Source organism: Schistocerca nitens, unplaced genomic scaffold (genome assembly GCF_023898315.1).
Source record: "Schistocerca nitens isolate TAMUIC-IGC-003100 unplaced genomic scaffold, iqSchNite1.1 HiC_scaffold_282, whole genome shotgun sequence".
Taxonomy (NCBI): domain Eukaryota; kingdom Metazoa; phylum Arthropoda; class Insecta; order Orthoptera; family Acrididae; genus Schistocerca; species Schistocerca nitens.
Window position 1 is genome coordinate 66734 of NW_026045820.1, and position 24515 is coordinate 91248.

A 24515-nucleotide genomic window follows, 5' to 3' on the forward strand; every position below is an offset into this window, starting at 1 on the left:
TCTCGTGGATCCTACTGTCATTATTTCTTAGGTTTGAACGGTACAGTAAGTGTTCGAGGAACCTATTCATGACAAGACCTCAGCAGCGTCGACTCCGTGGCGCAACGGTAGCGCGTCTGACTCCAGATCAGAAGGTTGCGTGTTCAAATCACGTCGGGGTCACAGTGAAATTTTCGTTTACGAAAGCCATAGGCGAGTATGTCAGTTTAATCAGATACCAAACGATTACAGAGAACGGACGAACAGAACTTGCTTGAAAAAAGCTACTAGTGCAATTTTCGCGTTCTGACATTAAAGTGTAGGCGCCGACTCACACTTTCTCCAGGCGCGAACTGTCTAGTATTTTTGATATTTATATCGTTTAACGCTAATATATAACTGAGAGATAATGATTACGCAATATTTTGCTCGATTAGACGTCTTTAGCCAGGCAGAGTATAATATTTTTCCTTAAGTTATGGGAATAGAAAGATCGTGAAAGGGGGTGTAGCTCAGTCGTAGAGCATTCGACTGCAGATCGAGAGGTCCCCGGTTCAATCCCGGGTGCCCCCTTCATTTTTCAGTATCTCGAAAAAACAAATGACGGTTGTCGCGGTGAGTTGCAAATAACATGTTTCAGATGCACTCCGCACGCCATACCGAAGGCTTTGGAGCAACATTTCAATGGGGGGATCGCAGCCCAGGCTCTTGCAGGTCATCGTCCTCCCGCCATGCGGTCGAACTGTACGAAATCCACTTGCTTGGGGGAAGAATCTTGTACACTGAATTTTATAGAATATGGTGATAGGCAAAAGTTTTCGTGTACTGCTGCACGGAGAAACAAAAATTGGAGGAGCTGGGATTTGAACCCAGGACTTTCTGCATGCGAAGCAGACACTCTACCACTGAGTTACACCCCCGCCAGAGCAACTACATCTGGGACGAGTCTCTCGTGGATCCTACTGTCATTATTTCTTAGGTTTGAACGGTACAGTAAGTGTTCGAGGAACCTATTCATGACAAGACCTCAGCAGCGTCGACTCCGTGGCGCAACGGTAGCGCGTCTGACTCCAGATCAGAAGGTTGCGTGTTCAAATCACGTCGGGGTCACAGTGAAATTTTCGTTTACGAAAGCCATAGGCGAGTATGTCAGTTTAATCAGATACCAAACGATTACAGAGAACGGACGAACAGAACTTGCTTGAAAAAAGCTACTAGTGCAATTTTCGCGTTCTGACATTAAAGTGTAGGCGCCGACTCACACTTTCTCCAGGCGCGAACTGTCTAGTATTTTTGATATTTATATCGTTTAACGCTAATATATAACTGAGAGATAATGATTACGCAATATTTTGCTCGATTAGACGTCTTTAGCCAGGCAGAGTATAATATTTTTCCTTAAGTTATGGGAATAGAAAGATCGTGAAAGGGGGTATAGCTCAGTCGTAGAGCATTCGACTGCAGATCGAGAGGTCCCCGGTTCAATCCCGGGTGCCCCCTTCATTTTTCAGTATCTCGAAAAAACAAATGACGGTTGTCGCGGTGAGTTGCAAATAACATGTTTCAGATGCACTCCGCACGCCATACCGAAGGCTTTGGAGCAACATTTCAATGGGGGGATCGCAGCCCAGGCTCTTGCAGGTCATCGTCCTCCCGCCATGCGGTCGAACTGTACGAAATCCACTTGCTTGGGGGAAGAATCTTGTACACTGAATTTTATAGAATATGGTGATAGGCAAAAGTTTTCGTGTACTGCTGCACGGAGAAACAAAAATTGGAGGAGCTGGGATTTGAACCCAGGACTTTCTGCATGCGAAGCAGACACTCTACCACTGAGTTACACCCCCGCCAGAGCAACTACATCTGGGACGAGTCTCTCGTGGATCCTACTGTCATTATTTCTTAGGTTTGAACGGTACAGTAAGTGTTCGAGGAACCTATTCATGACAAGACCTCAGCAGCGTCGACTCCGTGGCGCAACGGTAGCGCGTCTGACTCCAGATCAGAAGGTTGCGTGTTCAAATCACGTCGGGGTCACAGTGAAATTTTCGTTTACGAAAGCCATAGGCGAGTATGTCAGTTTAATCAGATACCAAACGATTACAGAGAACGGACGAACAGAACTTGCTTGAAAAAAGCTACTAGTGCAATTTTCGCGTTCTGACATTAAAGTGTAGGCGCCGACTCACACTTTCTCCAGGCGCGAACTGTCTAGTATTTTTGATATTTATATCGTTTAACGCTAATATATAACTGAGAGATAATGATTACGCAATATTTTGCTCGATTAGACGTCTTTAGCCAGGCAGAGTATAATATTTTTCCTTAAGTTATGGGAATAGAAAGATCGTGAAAGGGGGTATAGCTCAGTCGTAGAGCATTCGACTGCAGATCGAGAGGTCCCCGGTTCAATCCCGGGTGCCCCCTTCATTTTTCAGTATCTCGAAAAAACAAATGACGGTTGTCGCGGTGAGTTGCAAATAACATGTTTCAGATGCACTCCGCACGCCATACCGAAGGCTTTGGAGCAACATTTCAATGGGGGGATCGCAGCCCAGGCTCTTGCAGGTCATCGTCCTCCCGCCATGCGGTCGAACTGTACGAAATCCACTTGCTTGGGGGAAGAATCTTGTACACTGAATTTTATAGAATATGGTGATAGGCAAAAGTTTTCGTGTACTGCTGCACGGAGAAACAAAAATTGGAGGAGCTGGGATTTGAACCCAGGACTTTCTGCATGCGAAGCAGACACTCTACCACTGAGTTACACCCCCGCCAGAGCAACTACATCTGGGACGAGTCTCTCGTGGATCCTACTGTCATTATTTCTTAGGTTTGAACGGTACAGTAAGTGTTCGAGGAACCTATTCATGACAAGACCTCAGCAGCGTCGACTCCGTGGCGCAACGGTAGCGCGTCTGACTCCAGATCAGAAGGTTGCGTGTTCAAATCACGTCGGGGTCACAGTGAAATTTTCGTTTACGAAAGCCATAGGCGAGTATGTCAGTTTAATCAGATACCAAACGATTACAGAGAACGGACGAACAGAACTTGCTTGAAAAAAGCTACTAGTGCAATTTTCGCGTTCTGACATTAAAGTGTAGGCGCCGACTCACACTTTCTCCAGGCGCGAACTGTCTAGTATTTTTGATATTTATATCGTTTAACGCTAATATATAACTGAGAGATAATGATTACGCAATATTTTGCTCGATTAGACGTCTTTAGCCAGGCAGAGTATAATATTTTTCCTTAAGTTATGGGAATAGAAAGATCGTGAAAGGGGGTATAGCTCAGTCGTAGAGCATTCGACTGCAGATCGAGAGGTCCCCGGTTCAATCCCGGGTGCCCCCTTCATTTTTCAGTATCTCGAAAAAACAAATGACGGTTGTCGCGGTGAGTTGCAAATAACATGTTTCAGATGCACTCCGCACGCCATACCGAAGGCTTTGGAGCAACATTTCAATGGGGGGATCGCAGCCCAGGCTCTTGCAGGTCATCGTCCTCCCGCCATGCGGTCGAACTGTACGAAATCCACTTGCTTGGGGGAAGAATCTTGTACACTGAATTTTATAGAATATGGTGATAGGCAAAAGTTTTCGTGTACTGCTGCACGGAGAAACAAAAATTGGAGGAGCTGGGATTTGAACCCAGGACTTTCTGCATGCGAAGCAGACACTCTACCACTGAGTTACACCCCCGCCAGAGCAACTACATCTGGGACGAGTCTCTCGTGGATCCTACTGTCATTATTTCTTAGGTTTGAACGGTACAGTAAGTGTTCGAGGAACCTATTCATGACAAGACCTCAGCAGCGTCGACTCCGTGGCGCAACGGTAGCGCGTCTGACTCCAGATCAGAAGGTTGCGTGTTCAAATCACGTCGGGGTCACAGTGAAATTTTCGTTTACGAAAGCCATAGGCGAGTATGTCAGTTTAATCAGATACCAAACGATTACAGAGAACGGACGAACAGAACTTGCTTGAAAAAAGCTACTAGTGCAATTTTCGCGTTCTGACATTAAAGTGTAGGCGCCGACTCACACTTTCTCCAGGCGCGAACTGTCTAGTATTTTTGATATTTATATCGTTTAACGCTAATATATAACTGAGAGATAATGATTACGCAATATTTTGCTCGATTAGACGTCTTTAGCCAGGCAGAGTATAATATTTTTCCTTAAGTTATGGGAATAGAAAGATCGTGAAAGGGGGTATAGCTCAGTCGTAGAGCATTCGACTGCAGATCGAGAGGTCCCCGGTTCAATCCCGGGTGCCCCCTTCATTTTTCAGTATCTCGAAAAAACAAATGACGGTTGTCGCGGTGAGTTGCAAATAACATGTTTCAGATGCACTCCGCACGCCATACCGAAGGCTTTGGAGCAACATTTCAATGGGGGGATCGCAGCCCAGGCTCTTGCAGGTCATCGTCCTCCCGCCATGCGGTCGAACTGTACGAAATCCACTTGCTTGGGGGAAGAATCTTGTACACTGAATTTTATAGAATATGGTGATAGGCAAAAGTTTTCGTGTACTGCTGCACGGAGAAACAAAAATTGGAGGAGCTGGGATTTGAACCCAGGACTTTCTGCATGCGAAGCAGACACTCTACCACTGAGTTACACCCCCGCCAGAGCAACTACATCTGGGACGAGTCTCTCGTGGATCCTACTGTCATTATTTCTTAGGTTTGAACGGTACAGTAAGTGTTCGAGGAACCTATTCATGACAAGACCTCAGCAGCGTCGACTCCGTGGCGCAACGGTAGCGCGTCTGACTCCAGATCAGAAGGTTGCGTGTTCAAATCACGTCGGGGTCACAGTGAAATTTTCGTTTACGAAAGCCATAGGCGAGTATGTCAGTTTAATCAGATACCAAACGATTACAGAGAACGGACGAACAGAACTTGCTTGAAAAAAGCTACTAGTGCAATTTTCGCGTTCTGACATTAAAGTGTAGGCGCCGACTCACACTTTCTCCAGGCGCGAACTGTCTAGTATTTTTGATATTTATATCGTTTAACGCTAATATATAACTGAGAGATAATGATTACGCAATATTTTGCTCGATTAGACGTCTTTAGCCAGGCAGAGTATAATATTTTTCCTTAAGTTATGGGAATAGAAAGATCGTGAAAGGGGGTATAGCTCAGTCGTAGAGCATTCGACTGCAGATCGAGAGGTCCCCGGTTCAATCCCGGGTGCCCCCTTCATTTTTCAGTATCTCGAAAAAACAAATGACGGTTGTCGCGGTGAGTTGCAAATAACATGTTTCAGATGCACTCCGCACGCCATACCGAAGGCTTTGGAGCAACATTTCAATGGGGGGATCGCAGCCCAGGCTCTTGCAGGTCATCGTCCTCCCGCCATGCGGTCGAACTGTACGAAATCCACTTGCTTGGGGGAAGAATCTTGTACACTGAATTTTATAGAATATGGTGATAGGCAAAAGTTTTCGTGTACTGCTGCACGGAGAAACAAAAATTGGAGGAGCTGGGATTTGAACCCAGGACTTTCTGCATGCGAAGCAGACACTCTACCACTGAGTTACACCCCCGCCAGAGCAACTACATCTGGGACGAGTCTCTCGTGGATCCTACTGTCATTATTTCTTAGGTTTGAACGGTACAGTAAGTGTTCGAGGAACCTATTCATGACAAGACCTCAGCAGCGTCGACTCCGTGGCGCAACGGTAGCGCGTCTGACTCCAGATCAGAAGGTTGCGTGTTCAAATCACGTCGGGGTCACAGTGAAATTTTCGTTTACGAAAGCCATAGGCGAGTATGTCAGTTTAATCAGATACCAAACGATTACAGAGAACGGACGAACAGAACTTGCTTGAAAAAAGCTACTAGTGCAATTTTCGCGTTCTGACATTAAAGTGTAGGCGCCGACTCACACTTTCTCCAGGCGCGAACTGTCTAGTATTTTTGATATTTATATCGTTTAACGCTAATATATAACTGAGAGATAATGATTACGCAATATTTTGCTCGATTAGACGTCTTTAGCCAGGCAGAGTATAATATTTTTCCTTAAGTTATGGGAATAGAAAGATCGTGAAAGGGGGTATAGCTCAGTCGTAGAGCATTCGACTGCAGATCGAGAGGTCCCCGGTTCAATCCCGGGTGCCCCCTTCATTTTTCAGTATCTCGAAAAAACAAATGACGGTTGTCGCGGTGAGTTGCAAATAACATGTTTCAGATGCACTCCGCACGCCATACCGAAGGCTTTGGAGCAACATTTCAATGGGGGGATCGCAGCCCAGGCTCTTGCAGGTCATCGTCCTCCCGCCATGCGGTCGAACTGTACGAAATCCACTTGCTTGGGGGAAGAATCTTGTACACTGAATTTTATAGAATATGGTGATAGGCAAAAGTTTTCGTGTACTGCTGCACGGAGAAACAAAAATTGGAGGAGCTGGGATTTGAACCCAGGACTTTCTGCATGCGAAGCAGACACTCTACCACTGAGTTACACCCCCGCCAGAGCAACTACATCTGGGACGAGTCTCTCGTGGATCCTACTGTCATTATTTCTTAGGTTTGAACGGTACAGTAAGTGTTCGAGGAACCTATTCATGACAAGACCTCAGCAGCGTCGACTCCGTGGCGCAACGGTAGCGCGTCTGACTCCAGATCAGAAGGTTGCGTGTTCAAATCACGTCGGGGTCACAGTGAAATTTTCGTTTACGAAAGCCATAGGCGAGTATGTCAGTTTAATCAGATACCAAACGATTACAGAGAACGGACGAACAGAACTTGCTTGAAAAAAGCTACTAGTGCAATTTTCGCGTTCTGACATTAAAGTGTAGGCGCCGACTCACACTTTCTCCAGGCGCGAACTGTCTAGTATTTTTGATATTTATATCGTTTAACGCTAATATATAACTGAGAGATAATGATTACGCAATATTTTGCTCGATTAGACGTCTTTAGCCAGGCAGAGTATAATATTTTTCCTTAAGTTATGGGAATAGAAAGATCGTGAAAGGGGGTATAGCTCAGTCGTAGAGCATTCGACTGCAGATCGAGAGGTCCCCGGTTCAATCCCGGGTGCCCCCTTCATTTTTCAGTATCTCGAAAAAACAAATGACGGTTGTCGCGGTGAGTTGCAAATAACATGTTTCAGATGCACTCCGCACGCCATACCGAAGGCTTTGGAGCAACATTTCAATGGGGGGATCGCAGCCCAGGCTCTTGCAGGTCATCGTCCTCCCGCCATGCGGTCGAACTGTACGAAATCCACTTGCTTGGGGGAAGAATCTTGTACACTGAATTTTATAGAATATGGTGATAGGCAAAAGTTTTCGTGTACTGCTGCACGGAGAAACAAAAATTGGAGGAGCTGGGATTTGAACCCAGGACTTTCTGCATGCGAAGCAGACACTCTACCACTGAGTTACACCCCCGCCAGAGCAACTACATCTGGGACGAGTCTCTCGTGGATCCTACTGTCATTATTTCTTAGGTTTGAACGGTACAGTAAGTGTTCGAGGAACCTATTCATGACAAGACCTCAGCAGCGTCGACTCCGTGGCGCAACGGTAGCGCGTCTGACTCCAGATCAGAAGGTTGCGTGTTCAAATCACGTCGGGGTCACAGTGAAATTTTCGTTTACGAAAGCCATAGGCGAGTATGTCAGTTTAATCAGATACCAAACGATTACAGAGAACGGACGAACAGAACTTGCTTGAAAAAAGCTACTAGTGCAATTTTCGCGTTCTGACATTAAAGTGTAGGCGCCGACTCACACTTTCTCCAGGCGCGAACTGTCTAGTATTTTTGATATTTATATCGTTTAACGCTAATATATAACTGAGAGATAATGATTACGCAATATTTTGCTCGATTAGACGTCTTTAGCCAGGCAGAGTATAATATTTTTCCTTAAGTTATGGGAATAGAAAGATCGTGAAAGGGGGTATAGCTCAGTCGTAGAGCATTCGACTGCAGATCGAGAGGTCCCCGGTTCAATCCCGGGTGCCCCCTTCATTTTTCAGTATCTCGAAAAAACAAATGACGGTTGTCGCGGTGAGTTGCAAATAACATGTTTCAGATGCACTCCGCACGCCATACCGAAGGCTTTGGAGCAACATTTCAATGGGGGGATCGCAGCCCAGGCTCTTGCAGGTCATCGTCCTCCCGCCATGCGGTCGAACTGTACGAAATCCACTTGCTTGGGGGAAGAATCTTGTACACTGAATTTTATAGAATATGGTGATAGGCAAAAGTTTTCGTGTACTGCTGCACGGAGAAACAAAAATTGGAGGAGCTGGGATTTGAACCCAGGACTTTCTGCATGCGAAGCAGACACTCTACCACTGAGTTACACCCCCGCCAGAGCAACTACATCTGGGACGAGTCTCTCGTGGATCCTACTGTCATTATTTCTTAGGTTTGAACGGTACAGTAAGTGTTCGAGGAACCTATTCATGACAAGACCTCAGCAGCGTCGACTCCGTGGCGCAACGGTAGCGCGTCTGACTCCAGATCAGAAGGTTGCGTGTTCAAATCACGTCGGGGTCACAGTGAAATTTTCGTTTACGAAAGCCATAGGCGAGTATGTCAGTTTAATCAGATACCAAACGATTACAGAGAACGGACGAACAGAACTTGCTTGAAAAAAGCTACTAGTGCAATTTTCGCGTTCTGACATTAAAGTGTAGGCGCCGACTCACACTTTCTCCAGGCGCGAACTGTCTAGTATTTTTGATATTTATATCGTTTAACGCTAATATATAACTGAGAGATAATGATTACGCAATATTTTGCTCGATTAGACGTCTTTAGCCAGGCAGAGTATAATATTTTTCCTTAAGTTATGGGAATAGAAAGATCGTGAAAGGGGGTATAGCTCAGTCGTAGAGCATTCGACTGCAGATCGAGAGGTCCCCGGTTCAATCCCGGGTGCCCCCTTCATTTTTCAGTATCTCGAAAAAACAAATGACGGTTGTCGCGGTGAGTTGCAAATAACATGTTTCAGATGCACTCCGCACGCCATACCGAAGGCTTTGGAGCAACATTTCAATGGGGGGATCGCAGCCCAGGCTCTTGCAGGTCATCGTCCTCCCGCCATGCGGTCGAACTGTACGAAATCCACTTGCTTGGGGGAAGAATCTTGTACACTGAATTTTATAGAATATGGTGATAGGCAAAAGTTTTCGTGTACTGCTGCACGGAGAAACAAAAATTGGAGGAGCTGGGATTTGAACCCAGGACTTTCTGCATGCGAAGCAGACACTCTACCACTGAGTTACACCCCCGCCAGAGCAACTACATCTGGGACGAGTCTCTCGTGGATCCTACTGTCATTATTTCTTAGGTTTGAACGGTACAGTAAGTGTTCGAGGAACCTATTCATGACAAGACCTCAGCAGCGTCGACTCCGTGGCGCAACGGTAGCGCGTCTGACTCCAGATCAGAAGGTTGCGTGTTCAAATCACGTCGGGGTCACAGTGAAATTTTCGTTTACGAAAGCCATAGGCGAGTATGTCAGTTTAATCAGATACCAAACGATTACAGAGAACGGACGAACAGAACTTGCTTGAAAAAAGCTACTAGTGCAATTTTCGCGTTCTGACATTAAAGTGTAGGCGCCGACTCACACTTTCTCCAGGCGCGAACTGTCTAGTATTTTTGATATTTATATCGTTTAACGCTAATATATAACTGAGAGATAATGATTACGCAATATTTTGCTCGATTAGACGTCTTTAGCCAGGCAGAGTATAATATTTTTCCTTAAGTTATGGGAATAGAAAGATCGTGAAAGGGGGTATAGCTCAGTCGTAGAGCATTCGACTGCAGATCGAGAGGTCCCCGGTTCAATCCCGGGTGCCCCCTTCATTTTTCAGTATCTCGAAAAAACAAATGACGGTTGTCGCGGTGAGTTGCAAATAACATGTTTCAGATGCACTCCGCACGCCATACCGAAGGCTTTGGAGCAACATTTCAATGGGGGGATCGCAGCCCAGGCTCTTGCAGGTCATCGTCCTCCCGCCATGCGGTCGAACTGTACGAAATCCACTTGCTTGGGGGAAGAATCTTGTACACTGAATTTTATAGAATATGGTGATAGGCAAAAGTTTTCGTGTACTGCTGCACGGAGAAACAAAAATTGGAGGAGCTGGGATTTGAACCCAGGACTTTCTGCATGCGAAGCAGACACTCTACCACTGAGTTACACCCCCGCCAGAGCAACTACATCTGGGACGAGTCTCTCGTGGATCCTACTGTCATTATTTCTTAGGTTTGAACGGTACAGTAAGTGTTCGAGGAACCTATTCATGACAAGACCTCAGCAGCGTCGACTCCGTGGCGCAACGGTAGCGCGTCTGACTCCAGATCAGAAGGTTGCGTGTTCAAATCACGTCGGGGTCACAGTGAAATTTTCGTTTACGAAAGCCATAGGCGAGTATGTCAGTTTAATCAGATACCAAACGATTACAGAGAACGGACGAACAGAACTTGCTTGAAAAAAGCTACTAGTGCAATTTTCGCGTTCTGACATTAAAGTGTAGGCGCCGACTCACACTTTCTCCAGGCGCGAACTGTCTAGTATTTTTGATATTTATATCGTTTAACGCTAATATATAACTGAGAGATAATGATTACGCAATATTTTGCTCGATTAGACGTCTTTAGCCAGGCAGAGTATAATATTTTTCCTTAAGTTATGGGAATAGAAAGATCGTGAAAGGGGGTATAGCTCAGTCGTAGAGCATTCGACTGCAGATCGAGAGGTCCCCGGTTCAATCCCGGGTGCCCCCTTCATTTTTCAGTATCTCGAAAAAACAAATGACGGTTGTCGCGGTGAGTTGCAAATAACATGTTTCAGATGCACTCCGCACGCCATACCGAAGGCTTTGGAGCAACATTTCAATGGGGGGATCGCAGCCCAGGCTCTTGCAGGTCATCGTCCTCCCGCCATGCGGTCGAACTGTACGAAATCCACTTGCTTGGGGGAAGAATCTTGTACACTGAATTTTATAGAATATGGTGATAGGCAAAAGTTTTCGTGTACTGCTGCACGGAGAAACAAAAATTGGAGGAGCTGGGATTTGAACCCAGGACTTTCTGCATGCGAAGCAGACACTCTACCACTGAGTTACACCCCCGCCAGAGCAACTACATCTGGGACGAGTCTCTCGTGGATCCTACTGTCATTATTTCTTAGGTTTGAACGGTACAGTAAGTGTTCGAGGAACCTATTCATGACAAGACCTCAGCAGCGTCGACTCCGTGGCGCAACGGTAGCGCGTCTGACTCCAGATCAGAAGGTTGCGTGTTCAAATCACGTCGGGGTCACAGTGAAATTTTCGTTTACGAAAGCCATAGGCGAGTATGTCAGTTTAATCAGATACCAAACGATTACAGAGAACGGACGAACAGAACTTGCTTGGAAAAAGCTACTAGTGCAATTTTCGCGTTCTGACATTAAAGTGTAGGCGCCGACTCACACTTTCTCCAGGCGCGAACTGTCTAGTATTTTTGATATTTATATCGTTTAACGCTAATATATAACTGAGAGATAATGATTACGCAATATTTTGCTCGATTAGACGTCTTTAGCCAGGCAGAGTATAATATTTTTCCTTAAGTTATGGGAATAGAAAGATCGTGAAAGGGGGTATAGCTCAGTCGTAGAGCATTCGACTGCAGATCGAGAGGTCCCCGGTTCAATCCCGGGTGCCCCCTTCATTTTTCAGTATCTCGAAAAAACAAATGACGGTTGTCGCGGTGAGTTGCAAATAACATGTTTCAGATGCACTCCGCACGCCATACCGAAGGCTTTGGAGCAACATTTCAATGGGGGGATCGCAGCCCAGGCTCTTGCAGGTCATCGTCCTCCCGCCATGCGGTCGAACTGTACGAAATCCACTTGCTTGGGGGAAGAATCTTGTACACTGAATTTTATAGAATATGGTGATAGGCAAAAGTTTTCGTGTACTGCTGCACGGAGAAACAAAAATTGGAGGAGCTGGGATTTGAACCCAGGACTTTCTGCATGCGAAGCAGACACTCTACCACTGAGTTACACCCCCGCCAGAGCAACTACATCTGGGACGAGTCTCTCGTGGATCCTACTGTCATTATTTCTTAGGTTTGAACGGTACAGTAAGTGTTCGAGGAACCTATTCATGACAAGACCTCAGCAGCGTCGACTCCGTGGCGCAACGGTAGCGCGTCTGACTCCAGATCAGAAGGTTGCGTGTTCAAATCACGTCGGGGTCACAGTGAAATTTTCGTTTACGAAAGCCATAGGCGAGTATGTCAGTTTAATCAGATACCAAACGATTACAGAGAACGGACGAACAGAACTTGCTTGAAAAAAGCTACTAGTGCAATTTTCGCGTTCTGACATTAAAGTGTAGGCGCCGACTCACACTTTCTCCAGGCGCGAACTGTCTAGTATTTTTGATATTTATATCGTTTAACGCTAATATATAACTGAGAGATAATGATTACGCAATATTTTGCTCGATTAGACGTCTTTAGCCAGGCAGAGTATAATATTTTTCCTTAAGTTATGGGAATAGAAAGATCGTGAAAGGGGGTATAGCTCAGTCGTAGAGCATTCGACTGCAGATCGAGAGGTCCCCGGTTCAATCCCGGGTGCCCCCTTCATTTTTCAGTATCTCGAAAAAACAAATGACGGTTGTCGCGGTGAGTTGCAAATAACATGTTTCAGATGCACTCCGCACGCCATACCGAAGGCTTTGGAGCAACATTTCAATGGGGGGATCGCAGCCCAGGCTCTTGCAGGTCATCGTCCTCCCGCCATGCGGTCGAACTGTACGAAATCCACTTGCTTGGGGGAAGAATCTTGTACACTGAATTTTATAGAATATGGTGATAGGCAAAAGTTTTCGTGTACTGCTGCACGGAGAAACAAAAATTGGAGGAGCTGGGATTTGAACCCAGGACTTTCTGCATGCGAAGCAGACACTCTACCACTGAGTTACACCCCCGCCAGAGCAACTACATCTGGGACGAGTCTCTCGTGGATCCTACTGTCATTATTTCTTAGGTTTGAACGGTACAGTAAGTGTTCGAGGAACCTATTCATGACAAGACCTCAGCAGCGTCGACTCCGTGGCGCAACGGTAGCGCGTCTGACTCCAGATCAGAAGGTTGCGTGTTCAAATCACGTCGGGGTCACAGTGAAATTTTCGTTTACGAAAGCCATAGGCGAGTATGTCAGTTTAATCAGATACCAAACGATTACAGAGAACGGACGAACAGAACTTGCTTGAAAAAAGCTACTAGTGCAATTTTCGCGTTCTGACATTAAAGTGTAGGCGCCGACTCACACTTTCTCCAGGCGCGAACTGTCTAGTATTTTTGATATTTATATCGTTTAACGCTAATATATAACTGAGAGATAATGATTACGCAATATTTTGCTCGATTAGACGTCTTTAGCCAGGCAGAGTATAATATTTTTCCTTAAGTTATGGGAATAGAAAGATCGTGAAAGGGGGTATAGCTCAGTCGTAGAGCATTCGACTGCAGATCGAGAGGTCCCCGGTTCAATCCCGGGTGCCCCCTTCATTTTTCAGTATCTCGAAAAAACAAATGACGGTTGTCGCGGTGAGTTGCAAATAACATGTTTCAGATGCACTCCGCACGCCATACCGAAGGCTTTGGAGCAACATTTCAATGGGGGGATCGCAGCCCAGGCTCTTGCAGGTCATCGTCCTCCCGCCATGCGGTCGAACTGTACGAAATCCACTTGCTTGGGGGAAGAATCTTGTACACTGAATTTTATAGAATATGGTGATAGGCAAAAGTTTTCGTGTACTGCTGCACGGAGAAACAAAAATTGGAGGAGCTGGGATTTGAACCCAGGACTTTCTGCATGCGAAGCAGACACTCTACCACTGAGTTACACCCCCGCCAGAGCAACTACATCTGGGACGAGTCTCTCGTGGATCCTACTGTCATTATTTCTTAGGTTTGAACGGTACAGTAAGTGTTCGAGGAACCTATTCATGACAAGACCTCAGCAGCGTCGACTCCGTGGCGCAACGGTAGCGCGTCTGACTCCAGATCAGAAGGTTGCGTGTTCAAATCACGTCGGGGTCACAGTGAAATTTTCGTTTACGAAAGCCATAGGCGAGTATGTCAGTTTAATCAGATACCAAACGATTACAGAGAACGGACGAACAGAACTTGCTTGAAAAAAGCTACTAGTGCAATTTTCGCGTTCTGACATTAAAGTGTAGGCGCCGACTCACACTTTCTCCAGGCGCGAACTGTCTAGTATTTTTGATATTTATATCGTTTAACGCTAATATATAACTGAGAGATAATGATTACGCAATATTTTGCTCGATTAGACGTCTTTAGCCAGGCAGAGTATAATATTTTTCCTTAAGTTATGGGAATAGAAAGATCGTGAAAGGGGGTATAGCTCAGTCGTAGAGCATTCGACTGCAGATCGAGAGGTCCCCGGTTCAATCCCGGGTGCCCCCTTCATTTTTCAGTATCTCGAAAAAACAAATGACGGTTGTCGCGGTGAGTTGCAAATAACATGTTTCAGATGCACTCCGCACGCCATACCGAAGGCTTTGGAGCAACATTTCAATGGGGGGATTGCAGCCCAGGCTCTTGCAGGTCATCGTCCTCCCGCCATGCGGTCGAACTGTACGAAATCCACTTGCTTGGGGGAAGAATCTTGTACACTGAATTTTATAGAATATGGTGATAGGCAAAAGTTTTCGTGTACTGCTGCACGGAGAAACAAAAATTGGAGGAGCTGGGATTTGAACCCAGGACTTTCTGCATGCGAAGCAGACACTCTACCACTGAGTTACACCCCCGCCAGAGCAACTACATCTGGGACGAGTCTCTCGTGGATCCTACTGTCATTATTTCTTAGGTTTGAACGGTACAGTAAGTGTTCGAGGAACCTATTCATGACAAGACCTCAGCAGCGTCGACTCCGTGGCGCAACGGTAGCGCGTCTGACTCCAGATCAGAAGGTTGCGTGTTCAAATCACGTCGGGGTCACAGTGAAATTTTCGTTTACGAAAGCCATAGGCGAGTATGTCAGTTTAATCAGATACCAAACGATTACAGAGAACGGACGAACAGAACTTGCTTGAAAAAAGCTACTAGTGCAATTTTCGCGTTCTGACATTAAAGTGTAGGCGCCGACTCACACTTTCTCCAGGCGCGAACTGTCTAGTATTTTTGATATTTATATCGTTTAACGCTAATATATAACTGAGAGATAATGATTACGCAATATTTTGCTCGATTAGACGTCTTTAGCCAGGCAGAGTATAATATTTTTCCTTAAGTTATGGGAATAGAAAGATCGTGAAAGGGGGTATAGCTCAGTCGTAGAGCATTCGACTGCAGATCGAGAGGTCCCCGGTTCAATCCCGGGTGCCCCCTTCATTTTTCAGTATCTCGAAAAAACAAATGACGGTTGTCGCGGTGAGTTGCAAATAACATGTTTCAGATGCACTCCGCACGCCATACCGAAGGCTTTGGAGCAACATTTCAATGGGGGGATCGCAGCCCAGGCTCTTGCAGGTCATCGTCCTCCCGCCATGCGGTCGAACTGTACGAAATCCACTTGCTTGGGGGAAGAATCTTGTACACTGAATTTTATAGAATATGGTGATAGGCAAAAGTTTTCGTGTACTGCTGCACGGAGAAACAAAAATTGGAGGAGCTGGGATTTGAACCCAGGACTTTCTGCATGCGAAGCAGACACTCTACCACTGAGTTACACCCCCGCCAGAGCAACTACATCTGGGACGAGTCTCTCGTGGATCCTACTGTCATTATTTCTTAGGTTTGAACGGTACAGTAAGTGTTCGAGGAACCTATTCATGACAAGACCTCAGCAGCGTCGACTCCGTGGCGCAACGGTAGCGCGTCTGACTCCAGATCAGAAGGTTGCGTGTTCAAATCACGTCGGGGTCACAGTGAAATTTTCGTTTACGAAAGCCATAGGCGAGTATGTCAGTTTAATCAGATACCAAACGATTACAGAGAACGGACGAACAGAACTTGCTTGAAAAAAGCTACTAGTGCAATTTTCGCGTTCTGACATTAAAGTGTAGGCGCCGACTCACACTTTCTCCAGGCGCGAACTGTCTAGTATTTTTGATATTTATATCGTTTAACGCTAATATATAACTGAGAGATAATGATTACGCAATATTTTGCTCGATTAGACGTCTTTAGCCAGGCAGAGTATAATATTTTTCCTTAAGTTATGGGAATAGAAAGATCGTGAAAGGGGGTATAGCTCAGTCGTAGAGCATTCGACTGCAGATCGAGAGGTCCCCGGTTCAATCCCGGGTGCCCCCTTCATTTTTCAGTATCTCTAAAAAACAAATGACGGTTGTCGCGGTGAGTTGCAAATAACATGTTTCAGATGCACTCCGCACGCCATACCGAAGGCTTTGGAGCAACATTTCAATGGGGGGATCGCAGCCCAGGCTCTTGCAGGTCATCGTCCTCCCGCCATGCGGTCGAACTGTACGAAATCCACTTGCTTGGGGGAAGAATCTTGTACACTGAATTTTATAGAATATGGTGATAGGCAAAAGTTTTCGTGTACTGCTGCACGGAGAAACAAAAATTGGAGGAGCTGGGATTTGAACCCAGGACTTTCTGCATGCGAAGCAGACACTCTACCACTGAGTTACACCCCCGCCAGAGCAACTACATCTGGGACGAGTCTCTCGTGGATCCTACTGTCATTATTTCTTAGGTTTGAACGGTACAGTAAGTGTTCGAGGAACCTATTCATGACAAGACCTCAGCAGCGTCGACTCCGTGGCGCAACGGTAGCGCGTCTGACTCCAGATCAGAAGGTTGCGTGTTCAAATCACGTCGGGGTCACAGTGAAATTTTCGTTTACGAAAGCCATAGGCGAGTATGTCAGTTTAATCAGATACCAAACGATTACAGAGAACGGACGAACAGAACTTGCTTGAAAAAAGCTACTAGTGCAATTTTCGCGTTCTGACATTAAAGTGTAGGCGCCGACTCACACTTTCTCCAGGCGCGAACTGTCTAGTATTTTTGATATTTATATCGTTTAACGCTAATATATAACTGAGAGATAATGATTACGCAATATTTTGCTCGATTAGACGTCTTTAGCCAGGCAGAGTATAATATTTTTCCTTAAGTTATGGGAATAGAAAGATCGTGAAAGGGGGTATAGCTCAGTCGTAGAGCATTCGACTGCAGATCGAGAGGTCCCCGGTTCAATCCCGGGTGCCCCCTTCATTTTTCAGTATCTCGAAAAAACAAATGACGGTTGTCGCGGTGAGTTGCAAATAACATGTTTCAGATGCACTCCGCACGCCATACCGAAGGCTTTGGAGCAACATTTCAATGGGGGGATCGCAGCCCAGGCTCTTGCAGGTCATCGTCCTCCCGCCATGCGGTCGAACTGTACGAAATCCACTTGCTTGGGGGAAGAATCTTGTACACTGAATTTTATAGAATATGGTGATAGGCAAAAGTTTTCGTGTACTGCTGCACGGAGAAACAAAAATTGGAGGAGCTGGGATTTGAACCCAGGACTTTCTGCATGCGAAGCAGACACTCTACCACTGAGTTACACCCCCGCCAGAGCAACTACATCTGGGACGAGTCTCTCGTGGATCCTACTGTCATTATTTCTTAGGTTTGAACGGTACAGTAAGTGTTCGAGGAACCTATTCATGACAAGACCTCAGCAGCGTCGACTCCGTGGCGCAACGGTAGCGCGTCTGACTCCAGATCAGAAGGTTGCGTGTTCAAATCACGTCGGGGTCACAGTGAAATTTTCGTTTACGAAAGCCATAGGCGAGTATGTCAGTTTAATCAGATACCAAACGATTACAGAGAACGGACGAACAGAACTTGCTTGAAAAAAGCTACTAGTGCAATTTTCGCGTTCTGACATTAAAGTGTAGGCGCCGACTCACACTTTCTCCAGGCGCGAACTGTCTAGTATTTTTGATATTTATATCGTTTAACGCTAATATATAACTGAGAGATAATGATTACGCAATATTTTGCTCGATTAGACGTCTTTAGCCAGGCAGAGTATAATATTTTTCCTTAAGTTATGGGAATAGAAAGATCGTGAAAGGGGGTATAGCTCAGTCGTAGAGCATTCGACTGCAGATCGAGAGGTCCCCGGTTCAATCCCGGGTGCCCCCTTCATTTTTCAGTATCTCGAAAAAACAAATGACGGTTGTCGCGGTGAGTTGCAAATAACATGTTTCAGATGCACTCCGCACGCCATACCGAAGGCTTTGGAGCAACATTTCAATGGGGGGATCGCAGCCCAGGCTCTTGCAGGTCATCGTCCTCCCGCCATGCGGTCGAACTGTACGAAATCCACTTGCTTGGGGGAAGAATCTTGTACACTGAATTTTATAGAATATGGTGATAGGCAAAAGTTTTCGTGTACTGCTGCACGGAGAAACAAAAATTGGAGGAGCTGGGATTTGAACCCAGGACTTTCTGCATGCGAAGCAGACACTCTACCACTGAGTTACACCCCCGCCAGAGCAACTACATCTGGGACGAGTCTCTCGTGGATCCTACTGTCATTATTTCTTAGGTTTGAACGGTACAGTAAGTGTTCGAGGAACCTATTCATGACAAGACCTCAGCAGCGTCGACTCCGTGGCGCAACGGTAGCGCGTCTGACTCCAGATCAGAAGGTTGCGTGTTCAAATCACGTCGGGGTCACAGTGAAATTTTCGTTTACGAAAGCCATAGGCGAGTATGTCAGTTTAATCAGATACCAAACGATTACAGAGAACGGACGAACAGAACTTGCTTGAAAAAAGCTACTAGTGCAATTTTCGCGTTCTGACATTAAAGTGTAGGCGCCGACTCACACTTTCTCCAGGCGCGAACTGTCTAGTATTTTTGATATTTATATCGTTTAACGCTAATATATAACTGAGAGATAATGATTACGCAATATTTTGCTCGATTAGACGTCTTTAGCCAGGCAGAGTATAATATTTTTCCTTAAGTTATGGGAATAGAAAGATCGTGAAAGGGGGTATAGCTCAGTCGTAGAGCATTCGACTGCAGATCGAGAGGTCCCCGGTTCAATCCCGGGTGCCCCCTTCATTTTTCAGTATCTCGAAAAAACAAATGACGGTTGTCGCGGTGAGTTGCAAATAACATGTTTCAGATGCACTCCGCACGCCATACCGAAGGCTTTGGAGCAACATTTCAATGGGGGGATCGCAGCCCAGGCTCTTGCAGGTCATCGTCCTCCCGCCATGCGGTCGAACTGTACGAAATCCACTTGCTTGGGGGAAGAATCTTGTACACTGAATTTTATAGAATATGGTGATAGGCAAAAGTTTTCGTGTACTGCTGCACGGAGAAACAAAAATTGGAGGAGCTGGGATTTGAACCCAGGACTTTCTGCATGCGAAGCAGACACTCTACCACTGAGTTACACCCCCGCCAGAGCAACTACATCTGGGACGAGTCTCTCGTGGATCCTACTGTCATTATTTCTTAGGTTTGAACGGTACAGTAAGTGTTCGAGGAACCTATTCATGACAAGACCTCAGCAGCGTCGACTCCGTGGCGCAACGGTAGCGCGTCTGACTCCAGATCAGAAGGTTGCGTGTTCAAATCACGTCGGGGTCACAGTGAAATTTTCGTTTACGAAAGCCATAGGCGAGTATGTCAGTTTAATCAGATACCAAACGATTACAGAGAACGGACGAACAGAACTTGCTTGAAAAAAGCTACTAGTGCAATTTTCGCGTTCTGACATTAAAGTGTAGGCGCCGACTCACACTTTCTCCAGGCGCGAACTGTCTAGTATTTTTGATATTTATATCGTTTAACGCTAATATATAACTGAGAGATAATGATTACGCAATATTTTGCTCGATTAGACGTCTTTAGCCAGGCAGAGTATAATATTTTTCCTTAAGTTATGGGAATAGAAAGATCGTGAAAGGGGGTATAGCTCAGTCGTAGAGCATTCGACTGCAGATCGAGAGGTCCCCGGTTCAATCCCGGGTGCCCCCTTCATTTTTCAGTATCTCGAAAAAACAAATGACGGTTGTCGCGGTGAGTTGCAAATAACATGTTTCAGATGCACTCCGCACGCCATACCGAAGGCTTTGGAGCAACATTTCAATGGGGGGATCGCAGCCCAGGCTCTTGCAGGTCATCGTCCTCCCGCCATGCGGTCGAACTGTACGAAATCCACTTGCTTGGGGGAAGAATCTTGTACACTGAATTTTATAGAATATGGTGATAGGCAAAAGTTTTCGTGTACTGCTGCACGGAGAAACAAAAATTGGAGGAGCTGGGATTTGAACCCAGGACTTTCTGCATGCGAAGCAGACACTCTACCACTGAGTTACACCCCCGCCAGAGCAACTACATCTGGGACGAGTCTCTCGTGGATCCTACTGTCATTATTTCTTAGGTTTGAACGGTACAGTAAGTGTTCGAGGAACCTATTCATGACAAGACCTCAGCAGCGTCGACTCCGTGGCGCAACGGTAGCGCGTCTGACTCCAGATCAGAAGGTTGCGTGTTCAAATCACGTCGGGGTCACAGTGAAATTTTCGTTTACGAAAGCCATAGGCGAGTATGTCAGTTTAATCAGATACCAAACGATTACAGAGAACGGACGAACAGAACTTGCTTGAAAAAAGCTACTAGTGCAATTTTCGCGTTCTGACATTAAAGTGTAGGCGCCGACTCACACTTTCTCCAGGCGCGAACTGTCTAGTATTTTTGATATTTATATCGTTTAACGCTAATATATAACTGAGAGATAATGATTACGCAATATTTTGCTCGATTAGACGTCTTTAGCCAGGCAGAGTATAATATTTTTCCTTAAGTTATGGGAATAGAAAGATCGTGAAAGGGGGTATAGCTCAGTCGTAGAGCATTCGACTGCAGATCGAGAGGTCCCCGGTTCAATCCCGGGTGCCCCCTTCATTTTTCAGTATCTCGAAAAAACAAATGACGGTTGTCGCGGTGAGTTGCAAATAACATGTTTCAGATGCACTCCGCACGCCATACCGAAGGCTTTGGAGCAACATTTCAATGGGGGGATCGCAGCCCAGGCTCTTGCAGGTCATCGTCCTCCCGCCATGCGGTCGAACTGTACGAAATCCACTTGCTTGGGGGAAGAATCTTGTACACTGAATTTTATAGAATATGGTGATAGGCAAAAGTTTTCGTGTACTGCTGCACGGAGAAACAAAAATTGGAGGAGCTGGGATTTGAACCCAGGACTTTCTGCATGCGAAGCAGACACTCTACCACTGAGTTACACCCCCGCCAGAGCAACTACATCTGGGACGAGTCTCTCGTGGATCCTACTGTCATTATTTCTTAGGTTTGAACGGTACAGTAAGTGTTCGAGGAACCTATTCATGACAAGACCTCAGCAGCGTCGACTCCGTGGCGCAACGGTAGCGCGTCTGACTCCAGATCAGAAGGTTGCGTGTTCAAATCACGTCGGGGTCACAGTGAAATTTTCGTTTACGAAAGCCATAGGCGAGTATGTCAGTTTAATCAGATACCAAACGATTACAGAGAACGGACGAACAGAACTTGCTTGGAAAAAGCTACTAGTGCAATTTTCGCGTTCTGACATTAAAGTGTAGGCGCCGACTCACACTTTCTCCAGGCGCGAACTGTCTAGTATTTTTGATATTTATATCGTTTAACGCTAATATATAACTGAGAGATAATGATTACGCAATATTTTGCTCGATTAGACGTCTTTAGCCAGGCAGAGTATAATATTTTTCCTTAAGTTATGGGAATAGAAAGATCGTGAAAGGGGGTATAGCTCAGTCGTAGAGCATTCGACTGCAGATCGAGAGGTCCCCGGTTCAATCCCGGGTGCCCCCTTCATTTTTCAGTATCTCGAAAAAACAAATGACGGTTGTCGCGGTGAGTTGCAAATAACATGTTTCAGATGCACTCCGCACGCCATACCGAAGGCTTTGGAGCAACATTTCAATGGGGGGATCGCAGCCCAGGCTCTTGCAGGTCATCGTCCTCCCGCCATGCGGTCGAACTGTACGAAATCCACTTGCTTGGGGGAAGAATCTTGTACACTGAATTTTATAGAATATGGTGATAGGCAAAAGTTTTCGTGTACTGCTGCACGGAGAAACAAAAATTGGAGGAGCTGGGATTTGAACCCAGGACTTTCTGCATGCGAAGCAGACACTCTACCACTGAGTTACACCCCCGCCAGAGCAACTACATCTGGGACGAGTCTCTCGTGGATCCTACTGTCATTATTTCTTAGGTTTGAACGGTACAGTAAGTGTTCGAGGAACCTATTCATGACAAGACCTCAGCAGCGTCGACTCCGTGGCGCAACGGTAGCGCGTCTGACTCCAGATCAGAAGGTTGCGTGTTCAAATCACGTCGGGGTCACAGTGAAATTTTCGTTTACGAAAGCCATAGGCGAGTATGTCAGTTTAATCAGATACCAAACGATTACAGAGAACGGACGAACAGAACTTGCTTGAAAAAAGCTACTAGTGCAATTTTCGCGTTCTGACATTAAAGTGTAGGCGCCGACTCACACTTTCTCCAGGCGCGAACTGTCTAGTATTTTTGATATTTATATCGTTTAACGCTAATATATAACTGAGAGATAATGATTACGCAATATTTTGCTCGATTAGACGTCTTTAGCCAGGCAGAGTATAATATTTTTCCTTAAGTTATGGGAATAGAAAGATCGTGAAAGGGGGTATAGCTCAGTCGTAGAGCATTCGACTGCAGATCGAGAGGTCCCCGGTTCAATCCCGGGTGCCCCCTTCATTTTTCAGTATCTCGAAAAAACAAATGACGGTTGTCGCGGTGAGTTGCAAATAACATGTTTCAGATGCACTCCGCACGCCATACCGAAGGCTTTGGAGCAACATTTCAATGGGGGGATCGCAGCCCAGGCTCTTGCAGGTCATCGTCCTCCCGCCATGCGGTCGAACTGTACGAAATCCACTTGCTTGGGGGAAGAATCTTGTACACTGAATTTTATAGAATATGGTGATAGGCAAAAGTTTTCGTGTACTGCTGCACGGAGAAACAAAAATTGGAGGAGCTGGGATTTGAACCCAGGACTTTCTGCATGCGAAGCAGACACTCTACCACTGAGTTACACCCCCGCCAGAGCAACTACATCTGGGACGAGTCTCTCGTGGATCCTACTGTCATTATTTCTTAGGTTTGAACGGTACAGTAAGTGTTCGAGGAACCTATTCATGACAAGACCTCAGCAGCGTCGACTCCGTGGCGCAACGGTAGCGCGTCTGACTCCAGATCAGAAGGTTGCGTGTTCAAATCACGTCGGGGTCACAGTGAAATTTTCGTTTACGAAAGCCATAGGCGAGTATGTCAGTTTAATCAGATACCAAACGATTACAGAGAACGGACGAACAGAACTTGCTTGAAAAAAGCTACTAGTGCAATTTTCGCGTTCTGACATTAAAGTGTAGGCGCCGACTCACACTTTCTCCAGGCGCGAACTGTCTAGTATTTTTGATATTTATATCGTTTAACGCTAATATATAACTGAGAGATAATGATTACGCAATATTTTGCTCGATTAGACGTCTTTAGCCAGGCAGAGTATAATATTTTTCCTTAAGTTATGGGAATAGAAAGATCGTGAAAGGGGGTATAGCTCAGTCGTAGAGCATTCGACTGCAGATCGAGAGGTCCCCGGTTCAATCCCGGGTGCCCCCTTCATTTTTCAGTATCTCGAAAAAACAAATGACGGTTGTCGCGGTGAGTTGCAAATAACATGTTTCAGATGCACTCCGCACGCCATACCGAAGGCTTTGGAGCAACATTTCAATGGGGGGATCGCAGCCCAGGCTCTTGCAGGTCATCGTCCTCCCGCCATGCGGTCGAACTGTACGAAATCCACTTGCTTGGGGGAAGAATCTTGTACACTGAATTTTATAGAATATGGTGATAGGCAAAAGTTTTCGTGTACTGCTGCACGGAGAAACAAAAATTGGAGGAGCTGGGATTTGAACCCAGGACTTTCTGCATGCGAAGCAGACACTCTACCACTGAGTTACACCCCCGCCAGAGCAACTACATCTGGGACGAGTCTCTCGTGGATCCTACTGTCATTATTTCTTAGGTTTGAACGGTACAGTAAGTGTTCGAGGAACCTATTCATGACAAGACCTCAGCAGCGTCGACTCCGTGGCGCAACGGTAGCGCGTCTGACTCCAGATCAGAAGGTTGCGTGTTCAAATCACGTCGGGGTCACAGTGAAATTTTCGTTTACGAAAGCCATAGGCGAGTATGTCAGTTTAATCAGATACCAAACGATTACAGAGAACGGACGAACAGAACTTGCTTGAAAAAAGCTACTAGTGCAATTTTCGCGTTCTGACATTAAAGTGTAGGCGCCGACTCACACTTTCTCCAGGCGCGAACTGTCTAGTATTTTTGATATTTATATCGTTTAACGCTAATATATAACTGAGAGATAATGATTACGCAATATTTTGCTCGAT

At 45.9% G+C, this 24515-nt stretch overlaps 79 non-coding genes across 79 annotated transcripts; 53 read left to right on the forward strand and 26 right to left on the reverse strand.

Annotated features, from left to right (window-relative positions):
* Positions 1-90: 90 nt before the first annotated feature.
* On the forward strand, positions 91-162 carry Trnaw-cca (transfer RNA tryptophan (anticodon CCA)). The gene has a single exon. It is a non-coding gene; the product is annotated as a tRNA-Trp (tRNA).
* A 318-nt stretch (positions 163-480) lies between these two features.
* Positions 481-552, forward strand: Trnac-gca (transfer RNA cysteine (anticodon GCA)). The gene has a single exon. It is a non-coding gene; the product is annotated as a tRNA-Cys (tRNA).
* A 275-nt stretch (positions 553-827) lies between these two features.
* On the reverse strand, positions 828-899 carry Trnaa-cgc (transfer RNA alanine (anticodon CGC)). Its single transcript has one exon. It is a non-coding gene; the product is annotated as a tRNA-Ala (tRNA).
* Positions 900-1017: 118 nt separating this feature from the next.
* On the forward strand, positions 1018-1089 carry Trnaw-cca (transfer RNA tryptophan (anticodon CCA)). The gene has a single exon. It is a non-coding gene; the product is annotated as a tRNA-Trp (tRNA).
* A 318-nt stretch (positions 1090-1407) lies between these two features.
* Positions 1408-1479, forward strand: Trnac-gca (transfer RNA cysteine (anticodon GCA)). Its single transcript has one exon. It is a non-coding gene; the product is annotated as a tRNA-Cys (tRNA).
* Positions 1480-1754: 275 nt separating this feature from the next.
* Trnaa-cgc (transfer RNA alanine (anticodon CGC)) lies at positions 1755-1826 on the reverse strand. The gene has a single exon. It is a non-coding gene; the product is annotated as a tRNA-Ala (tRNA).
* Positions 1827-1944: 118 nt separating this feature from the next.
* On the forward strand, positions 1945-2016 carry Trnaw-cca (transfer RNA tryptophan (anticodon CCA)). The gene has a single exon. It is a non-coding gene; the product is annotated as a tRNA-Trp (tRNA).
* A 318-nt stretch (positions 2017-2334) lies between these two features.
* On the forward strand, positions 2335-2406 carry Trnac-gca (transfer RNA cysteine (anticodon GCA)). Its single transcript has one exon. It is a non-coding gene; the product is annotated as a tRNA-Cys (tRNA).
* A 275-nt stretch (positions 2407-2681) lies between these two features.
* On the reverse strand, positions 2682-2753 carry Trnaa-cgc (transfer RNA alanine (anticodon CGC)). The gene has a single exon. It is a non-coding gene; the product is annotated as a tRNA-Ala (tRNA).
* Positions 2754-2871: 118 nt separating this feature from the next.
* On the forward strand, positions 2872-2943 carry Trnaw-cca (transfer RNA tryptophan (anticodon CCA)). The gene has a single exon. It is a non-coding gene; the product is annotated as a tRNA-Trp (tRNA).
* A 318-nt stretch (positions 2944-3261) lies between these two features.
* Trnac-gca (transfer RNA cysteine (anticodon GCA)) lies at positions 3262-3333 on the forward strand. The gene has a single exon. It is a non-coding gene; the product is annotated as a tRNA-Cys (tRNA).
* A 275-nt stretch (positions 3334-3608) lies between these two features.
* Positions 3609-3680, reverse strand: Trnaa-cgc (transfer RNA alanine (anticodon CGC)). The gene has a single exon. It is a non-coding gene; the product is annotated as a tRNA-Ala (tRNA).
* A 118-nt stretch (positions 3681-3798) lies between these two features.
* Trnaw-cca (transfer RNA tryptophan (anticodon CCA)) lies at positions 3799-3870 on the forward strand. The gene has a single exon. It is a non-coding gene; the product is annotated as a tRNA-Trp (tRNA).
* A 318-nt stretch (positions 3871-4188) lies between these two features.
* Positions 4189-4260, forward strand: Trnac-gca (transfer RNA cysteine (anticodon GCA)). Its single transcript has one exon. It is a non-coding gene; the product is annotated as a tRNA-Cys (tRNA).
* A 275-nt stretch (positions 4261-4535) lies between these two features.
* Trnaa-cgc (transfer RNA alanine (anticodon CGC)) lies at positions 4536-4607 on the reverse strand. The gene has a single exon. It is a non-coding gene; the product is annotated as a tRNA-Ala (tRNA).
* A 118-nt stretch (positions 4608-4725) lies between these two features.
* Trnaw-cca (transfer RNA tryptophan (anticodon CCA)) lies at positions 4726-4797 on the forward strand. Its single transcript has one exon. It is a non-coding gene; the product is annotated as a tRNA-Trp (tRNA).
* A 318-nt stretch (positions 4798-5115) lies between these two features.
* Positions 5116-5187, forward strand: Trnac-gca (transfer RNA cysteine (anticodon GCA)). The gene has a single exon. It is a non-coding gene; the product is annotated as a tRNA-Cys (tRNA).
* A 275-nt stretch (positions 5188-5462) lies between these two features.
* Trnaa-cgc (transfer RNA alanine (anticodon CGC)) lies at positions 5463-5534 on the reverse strand. Its single transcript has one exon. It is a non-coding gene; the product is annotated as a tRNA-Ala (tRNA).
* A 118-nt stretch (positions 5535-5652) lies between these two features.
* Positions 5653-5724, forward strand: Trnaw-cca (transfer RNA tryptophan (anticodon CCA)). The gene has a single exon. It is a non-coding gene; the product is annotated as a tRNA-Trp (tRNA).
* A 318-nt stretch (positions 5725-6042) lies between these two features.
* On the forward strand, positions 6043-6114 carry Trnac-gca (transfer RNA cysteine (anticodon GCA)). Its single transcript has one exon. It is a non-coding gene; the product is annotated as a tRNA-Cys (tRNA).
* A 275-nt stretch (positions 6115-6389) lies between these two features.
* On the reverse strand, positions 6390-6461 carry Trnaa-cgc (transfer RNA alanine (anticodon CGC)). Its single transcript has one exon. It is a non-coding gene; the product is annotated as a tRNA-Ala (tRNA).
* Positions 6462-6579: 118 nt separating this feature from the next.
* On the forward strand, positions 6580-6651 carry Trnaw-cca (transfer RNA tryptophan (anticodon CCA)). The gene has a single exon. It is a non-coding gene; the product is annotated as a tRNA-Trp (tRNA).
* A 318-nt stretch (positions 6652-6969) lies between these two features.
* On the forward strand, positions 6970-7041 carry Trnac-gca (transfer RNA cysteine (anticodon GCA)). The gene has a single exon. It is a non-coding gene; the product is annotated as a tRNA-Cys (tRNA).
* A 275-nt stretch (positions 7042-7316) lies between these two features.
* On the reverse strand, positions 7317-7388 carry Trnaa-cgc (transfer RNA alanine (anticodon CGC)). Its single transcript has one exon. It is a non-coding gene; the product is annotated as a tRNA-Ala (tRNA).
* Positions 7389-7506: 118 nt separating this feature from the next.
* On the forward strand, positions 7507-7578 carry Trnaw-cca (transfer RNA tryptophan (anticodon CCA)). Its single transcript has one exon. It is a non-coding gene; the product is annotated as a tRNA-Trp (tRNA).
* Positions 7579-7896: 318 nt separating this feature from the next.
* Positions 7897-7968, forward strand: Trnac-gca (transfer RNA cysteine (anticodon GCA)). The gene has a single exon. It is a non-coding gene; the product is annotated as a tRNA-Cys (tRNA).
* Positions 7969-8243: 275 nt separating this feature from the next.
* Positions 8244-8315, reverse strand: Trnaa-cgc (transfer RNA alanine (anticodon CGC)). The gene has a single exon. It is a non-coding gene; the product is annotated as a tRNA-Ala (tRNA).
* Positions 8316-8433: 118 nt separating this feature from the next.
* On the forward strand, positions 8434-8505 carry Trnaw-cca (transfer RNA tryptophan (anticodon CCA)). The gene has a single exon. It is a non-coding gene; the product is annotated as a tRNA-Trp (tRNA).
* Positions 8506-8823: 318 nt separating this feature from the next.
* Positions 8824-8895, forward strand: Trnac-gca (transfer RNA cysteine (anticodon GCA)). The gene has a single exon. It is a non-coding gene; the product is annotated as a tRNA-Cys (tRNA).
* A 275-nt stretch (positions 8896-9170) lies between these two features.
* Trnaa-cgc (transfer RNA alanine (anticodon CGC)) lies at positions 9171-9242 on the reverse strand. The gene has a single exon. It is a non-coding gene; the product is annotated as a tRNA-Ala (tRNA).
* Positions 9243-9360: 118 nt separating this feature from the next.
* On the forward strand, positions 9361-9432 carry Trnaw-cca (transfer RNA tryptophan (anticodon CCA)). The gene has a single exon. It is a non-coding gene; the product is annotated as a tRNA-Trp (tRNA).
* Positions 9433-9750: 318 nt separating this feature from the next.
* Trnac-gca (transfer RNA cysteine (anticodon GCA)) lies at positions 9751-9822 on the forward strand. Its single transcript has one exon. It is a non-coding gene; the product is annotated as a tRNA-Cys (tRNA).
* Positions 9823-10097: 275 nt separating this feature from the next.
* On the reverse strand, positions 10098-10169 carry Trnaa-cgc (transfer RNA alanine (anticodon CGC)). Its single transcript has one exon. It is a non-coding gene; the product is annotated as a tRNA-Ala (tRNA).
* Positions 10170-10287: 118 nt separating this feature from the next.
* Positions 10288-10359, forward strand: Trnaw-cca (transfer RNA tryptophan (anticodon CCA)). Its single transcript has one exon. It is a non-coding gene; the product is annotated as a tRNA-Trp (tRNA).
* Positions 10360-10677: 318 nt separating this feature from the next.
* On the forward strand, positions 10678-10749 carry Trnac-gca (transfer RNA cysteine (anticodon GCA)). Its single transcript has one exon. It is a non-coding gene; the product is annotated as a tRNA-Cys (tRNA).
* Positions 10750-11024: 275 nt separating this feature from the next.
* Trnaa-cgc (transfer RNA alanine (anticodon CGC)) lies at positions 11025-11096 on the reverse strand. Its single transcript has one exon. It is a non-coding gene; the product is annotated as a tRNA-Ala (tRNA).
* Positions 11097-11214: 118 nt separating this feature from the next.
* Positions 11215-11286, forward strand: Trnaw-cca (transfer RNA tryptophan (anticodon CCA)). Its single transcript has one exon. It is a non-coding gene; the product is annotated as a tRNA-Trp (tRNA).
* A 318-nt stretch (positions 11287-11604) lies between these two features.
* Trnac-gca (transfer RNA cysteine (anticodon GCA)) lies at positions 11605-11676 on the forward strand. The gene has a single exon. It is a non-coding gene; the product is annotated as a tRNA-Cys (tRNA).
* A 275-nt stretch (positions 11677-11951) lies between these two features.
* On the reverse strand, positions 11952-12023 carry Trnaa-cgc (transfer RNA alanine (anticodon CGC)). The gene has a single exon. It is a non-coding gene; the product is annotated as a tRNA-Ala (tRNA).
* A 118-nt stretch (positions 12024-12141) lies between these two features.
* On the forward strand, positions 12142-12213 carry Trnaw-cca (transfer RNA tryptophan (anticodon CCA)). Its single transcript has one exon. It is a non-coding gene; the product is annotated as a tRNA-Trp (tRNA).
* Positions 12214-12531: 318 nt separating this feature from the next.
* Trnac-gca (transfer RNA cysteine (anticodon GCA)) lies at positions 12532-12603 on the forward strand. Its single transcript has one exon. It is a non-coding gene; the product is annotated as a tRNA-Cys (tRNA).
* Positions 12604-12878: 275 nt separating this feature from the next.
* Trnaa-cgc (transfer RNA alanine (anticodon CGC)) lies at positions 12879-12950 on the reverse strand. Its single transcript has one exon. It is a non-coding gene; the product is annotated as a tRNA-Ala (tRNA).
* A 118-nt stretch (positions 12951-13068) lies between these two features.
* Positions 13069-13140, forward strand: Trnaw-cca (transfer RNA tryptophan (anticodon CCA)). The gene has a single exon. It is a non-coding gene; the product is annotated as a tRNA-Trp (tRNA).
* Positions 13141-13458: 318 nt separating this feature from the next.
* Positions 13459-13530, forward strand: Trnac-gca (transfer RNA cysteine (anticodon GCA)). Its single transcript has one exon. It is a non-coding gene; the product is annotated as a tRNA-Cys (tRNA).
* A 275-nt stretch (positions 13531-13805) lies between these two features.
* Trnaa-cgc (transfer RNA alanine (anticodon CGC)) lies at positions 13806-13877 on the reverse strand. The gene has a single exon. It is a non-coding gene; the product is annotated as a tRNA-Ala (tRNA).
* A 118-nt stretch (positions 13878-13995) lies between these two features.
* Positions 13996-14067, forward strand: Trnaw-cca (transfer RNA tryptophan (anticodon CCA)). Its single transcript has one exon. It is a non-coding gene; the product is annotated as a tRNA-Trp (tRNA).
* A 318-nt stretch (positions 14068-14385) lies between these two features.
* On the forward strand, positions 14386-14457 carry Trnac-gca (transfer RNA cysteine (anticodon GCA)). Its single transcript has one exon. It is a non-coding gene; the product is annotated as a tRNA-Cys (tRNA).
* A 275-nt stretch (positions 14458-14732) lies between these two features.
* Trnaa-cgc (transfer RNA alanine (anticodon CGC)) lies at positions 14733-14804 on the reverse strand. Its single transcript has one exon. It is a non-coding gene; the product is annotated as a tRNA-Ala (tRNA).
* A 118-nt stretch (positions 14805-14922) lies between these two features.
* On the forward strand, positions 14923-14994 carry Trnaw-cca (transfer RNA tryptophan (anticodon CCA)). The gene has a single exon. It is a non-coding gene; the product is annotated as a tRNA-Trp (tRNA).
* A 318-nt stretch (positions 14995-15312) lies between these two features.
* Trnac-gca (transfer RNA cysteine (anticodon GCA)) lies at positions 15313-15384 on the forward strand. Its single transcript has one exon. It is a non-coding gene; the product is annotated as a tRNA-Cys (tRNA).
* A 275-nt stretch (positions 15385-15659) lies between these two features.
* Trnaa-cgc (transfer RNA alanine (anticodon CGC)) lies at positions 15660-15731 on the reverse strand. The gene has a single exon. It is a non-coding gene; the product is annotated as a tRNA-Ala (tRNA).
* A 118-nt stretch (positions 15732-15849) lies between these two features.
* Positions 15850-15921, forward strand: Trnaw-cca (transfer RNA tryptophan (anticodon CCA)). Its single transcript has one exon. It is a non-coding gene; the product is annotated as a tRNA-Trp (tRNA).
* A 318-nt stretch (positions 15922-16239) lies between these two features.
* On the forward strand, positions 16240-16311 carry Trnac-gca (transfer RNA cysteine (anticodon GCA)). Its single transcript has one exon. It is a non-coding gene; the product is annotated as a tRNA-Cys (tRNA).
* A 275-nt stretch (positions 16312-16586) lies between these two features.
* Positions 16587-16658, reverse strand: Trnaa-cgc (transfer RNA alanine (anticodon CGC)). Its single transcript has one exon. It is a non-coding gene; the product is annotated as a tRNA-Ala (tRNA).
* A 118-nt stretch (positions 16659-16776) lies between these two features.
* Trnaw-cca (transfer RNA tryptophan (anticodon CCA)) lies at positions 16777-16848 on the forward strand. The gene has a single exon. It is a non-coding gene; the product is annotated as a tRNA-Trp (tRNA).
* Positions 16849-17166: 318 nt separating this feature from the next.
* Trnac-gca (transfer RNA cysteine (anticodon GCA)) lies at positions 17167-17238 on the forward strand. The gene has a single exon. It is a non-coding gene; the product is annotated as a tRNA-Cys (tRNA).
* A 275-nt stretch (positions 17239-17513) lies between these two features.
* Trnaa-cgc (transfer RNA alanine (anticodon CGC)) lies at positions 17514-17585 on the reverse strand. Its single transcript has one exon. It is a non-coding gene; the product is annotated as a tRNA-Ala (tRNA).
* Positions 17586-17703: 118 nt separating this feature from the next.
* Positions 17704-17775, forward strand: Trnaw-cca (transfer RNA tryptophan (anticodon CCA)). The gene has a single exon. It is a non-coding gene; the product is annotated as a tRNA-Trp (tRNA).
* Positions 17776-18093: 318 nt separating this feature from the next.
* On the forward strand, positions 18094-18165 carry Trnac-gca (transfer RNA cysteine (anticodon GCA)). Its single transcript has one exon. It is a non-coding gene; the product is annotated as a tRNA-Cys (tRNA).
* Positions 18166-18440: 275 nt separating this feature from the next.
* Positions 18441-18512, reverse strand: Trnaa-cgc (transfer RNA alanine (anticodon CGC)). Its single transcript has one exon. It is a non-coding gene; the product is annotated as a tRNA-Ala (tRNA).
* Positions 18513-18630: 118 nt separating this feature from the next.
* Positions 18631-18702, forward strand: Trnaw-cca (transfer RNA tryptophan (anticodon CCA)). Its single transcript has one exon. It is a non-coding gene; the product is annotated as a tRNA-Trp (tRNA).
* Positions 18703-19020: 318 nt separating this feature from the next.
* On the forward strand, positions 19021-19092 carry Trnac-gca (transfer RNA cysteine (anticodon GCA)). The gene has a single exon. It is a non-coding gene; the product is annotated as a tRNA-Cys (tRNA).
* Positions 19093-19367: 275 nt separating this feature from the next.
* On the reverse strand, positions 19368-19439 carry Trnaa-cgc (transfer RNA alanine (anticodon CGC)). The gene has a single exon. It is a non-coding gene; the product is annotated as a tRNA-Ala (tRNA).
* A 118-nt stretch (positions 19440-19557) lies between these two features.
* On the forward strand, positions 19558-19629 carry Trnaw-cca (transfer RNA tryptophan (anticodon CCA)). The gene has a single exon. It is a non-coding gene; the product is annotated as a tRNA-Trp (tRNA).
* A 318-nt stretch (positions 19630-19947) lies between these two features.
* On the forward strand, positions 19948-20019 carry Trnac-gca (transfer RNA cysteine (anticodon GCA)). The gene has a single exon. It is a non-coding gene; the product is annotated as a tRNA-Cys (tRNA).
* Positions 20020-20294: 275 nt separating this feature from the next.
* Trnaa-cgc (transfer RNA alanine (anticodon CGC)) lies at positions 20295-20366 on the reverse strand. Its single transcript has one exon. It is a non-coding gene; the product is annotated as a tRNA-Ala (tRNA).
* Positions 20367-20484: 118 nt separating this feature from the next.
* Trnaw-cca (transfer RNA tryptophan (anticodon CCA)) lies at positions 20485-20556 on the forward strand. The gene has a single exon. It is a non-coding gene; the product is annotated as a tRNA-Trp (tRNA).
* Positions 20557-20874: 318 nt separating this feature from the next.
* On the forward strand, positions 20875-20946 carry Trnac-gca (transfer RNA cysteine (anticodon GCA)). Its single transcript has one exon. It is a non-coding gene; the product is annotated as a tRNA-Cys (tRNA).
* A 275-nt stretch (positions 20947-21221) lies between these two features.
* Trnaa-cgc (transfer RNA alanine (anticodon CGC)) lies at positions 21222-21293 on the reverse strand. The gene has a single exon. It is a non-coding gene; the product is annotated as a tRNA-Ala (tRNA).
* Positions 21294-21411: 118 nt separating this feature from the next.
* Positions 21412-21483, forward strand: Trnaw-cca (transfer RNA tryptophan (anticodon CCA)). The gene has a single exon. It is a non-coding gene; the product is annotated as a tRNA-Trp (tRNA).
* A 318-nt stretch (positions 21484-21801) lies between these two features.
* On the forward strand, positions 21802-21873 carry Trnac-gca (transfer RNA cysteine (anticodon GCA)). Its single transcript has one exon. It is a non-coding gene; the product is annotated as a tRNA-Cys (tRNA).
* A 275-nt stretch (positions 21874-22148) lies between these two features.
* Positions 22149-22220, reverse strand: Trnaa-cgc (transfer RNA alanine (anticodon CGC)). Its single transcript has one exon. It is a non-coding gene; the product is annotated as a tRNA-Ala (tRNA).
* A 118-nt stretch (positions 22221-22338) lies between these two features.
* On the forward strand, positions 22339-22410 carry Trnaw-cca (transfer RNA tryptophan (anticodon CCA)). The gene has a single exon. It is a non-coding gene; the product is annotated as a tRNA-Trp (tRNA).
* A 318-nt stretch (positions 22411-22728) lies between these two features.
* On the forward strand, positions 22729-22800 carry Trnac-gca (transfer RNA cysteine (anticodon GCA)). The gene has a single exon. It is a non-coding gene; the product is annotated as a tRNA-Cys (tRNA).
* A 275-nt stretch (positions 22801-23075) lies between these two features.
* On the reverse strand, positions 23076-23147 carry Trnaa-cgc (transfer RNA alanine (anticodon CGC)). The gene has a single exon. It is a non-coding gene; the product is annotated as a tRNA-Ala (tRNA).
* A 118-nt stretch (positions 23148-23265) lies between these two features.
* Positions 23266-23337, forward strand: Trnaw-cca (transfer RNA tryptophan (anticodon CCA)). The gene has a single exon. It is a non-coding gene; the product is annotated as a tRNA-Trp (tRNA).
* Positions 23338-23655: 318 nt separating this feature from the next.
* Trnac-gca (transfer RNA cysteine (anticodon GCA)) lies at positions 23656-23727 on the forward strand. The gene has a single exon. It is a non-coding gene; the product is annotated as a tRNA-Cys (tRNA).
* A 275-nt stretch (positions 23728-24002) lies between these two features.
* Trnaa-cgc (transfer RNA alanine (anticodon CGC)) lies at positions 24003-24074 on the reverse strand. The gene has a single exon. It is a non-coding gene; the product is annotated as a tRNA-Ala (tRNA).
* A 118-nt stretch (positions 24075-24192) lies between these two features.
* On the forward strand, positions 24193-24264 carry Trnaw-cca (transfer RNA tryptophan (anticodon CCA)). The gene has a single exon. It is a non-coding gene; the product is annotated as a tRNA-Trp (tRNA).
* Positions 24265-24515: the final 251 nt, after the last annotated feature.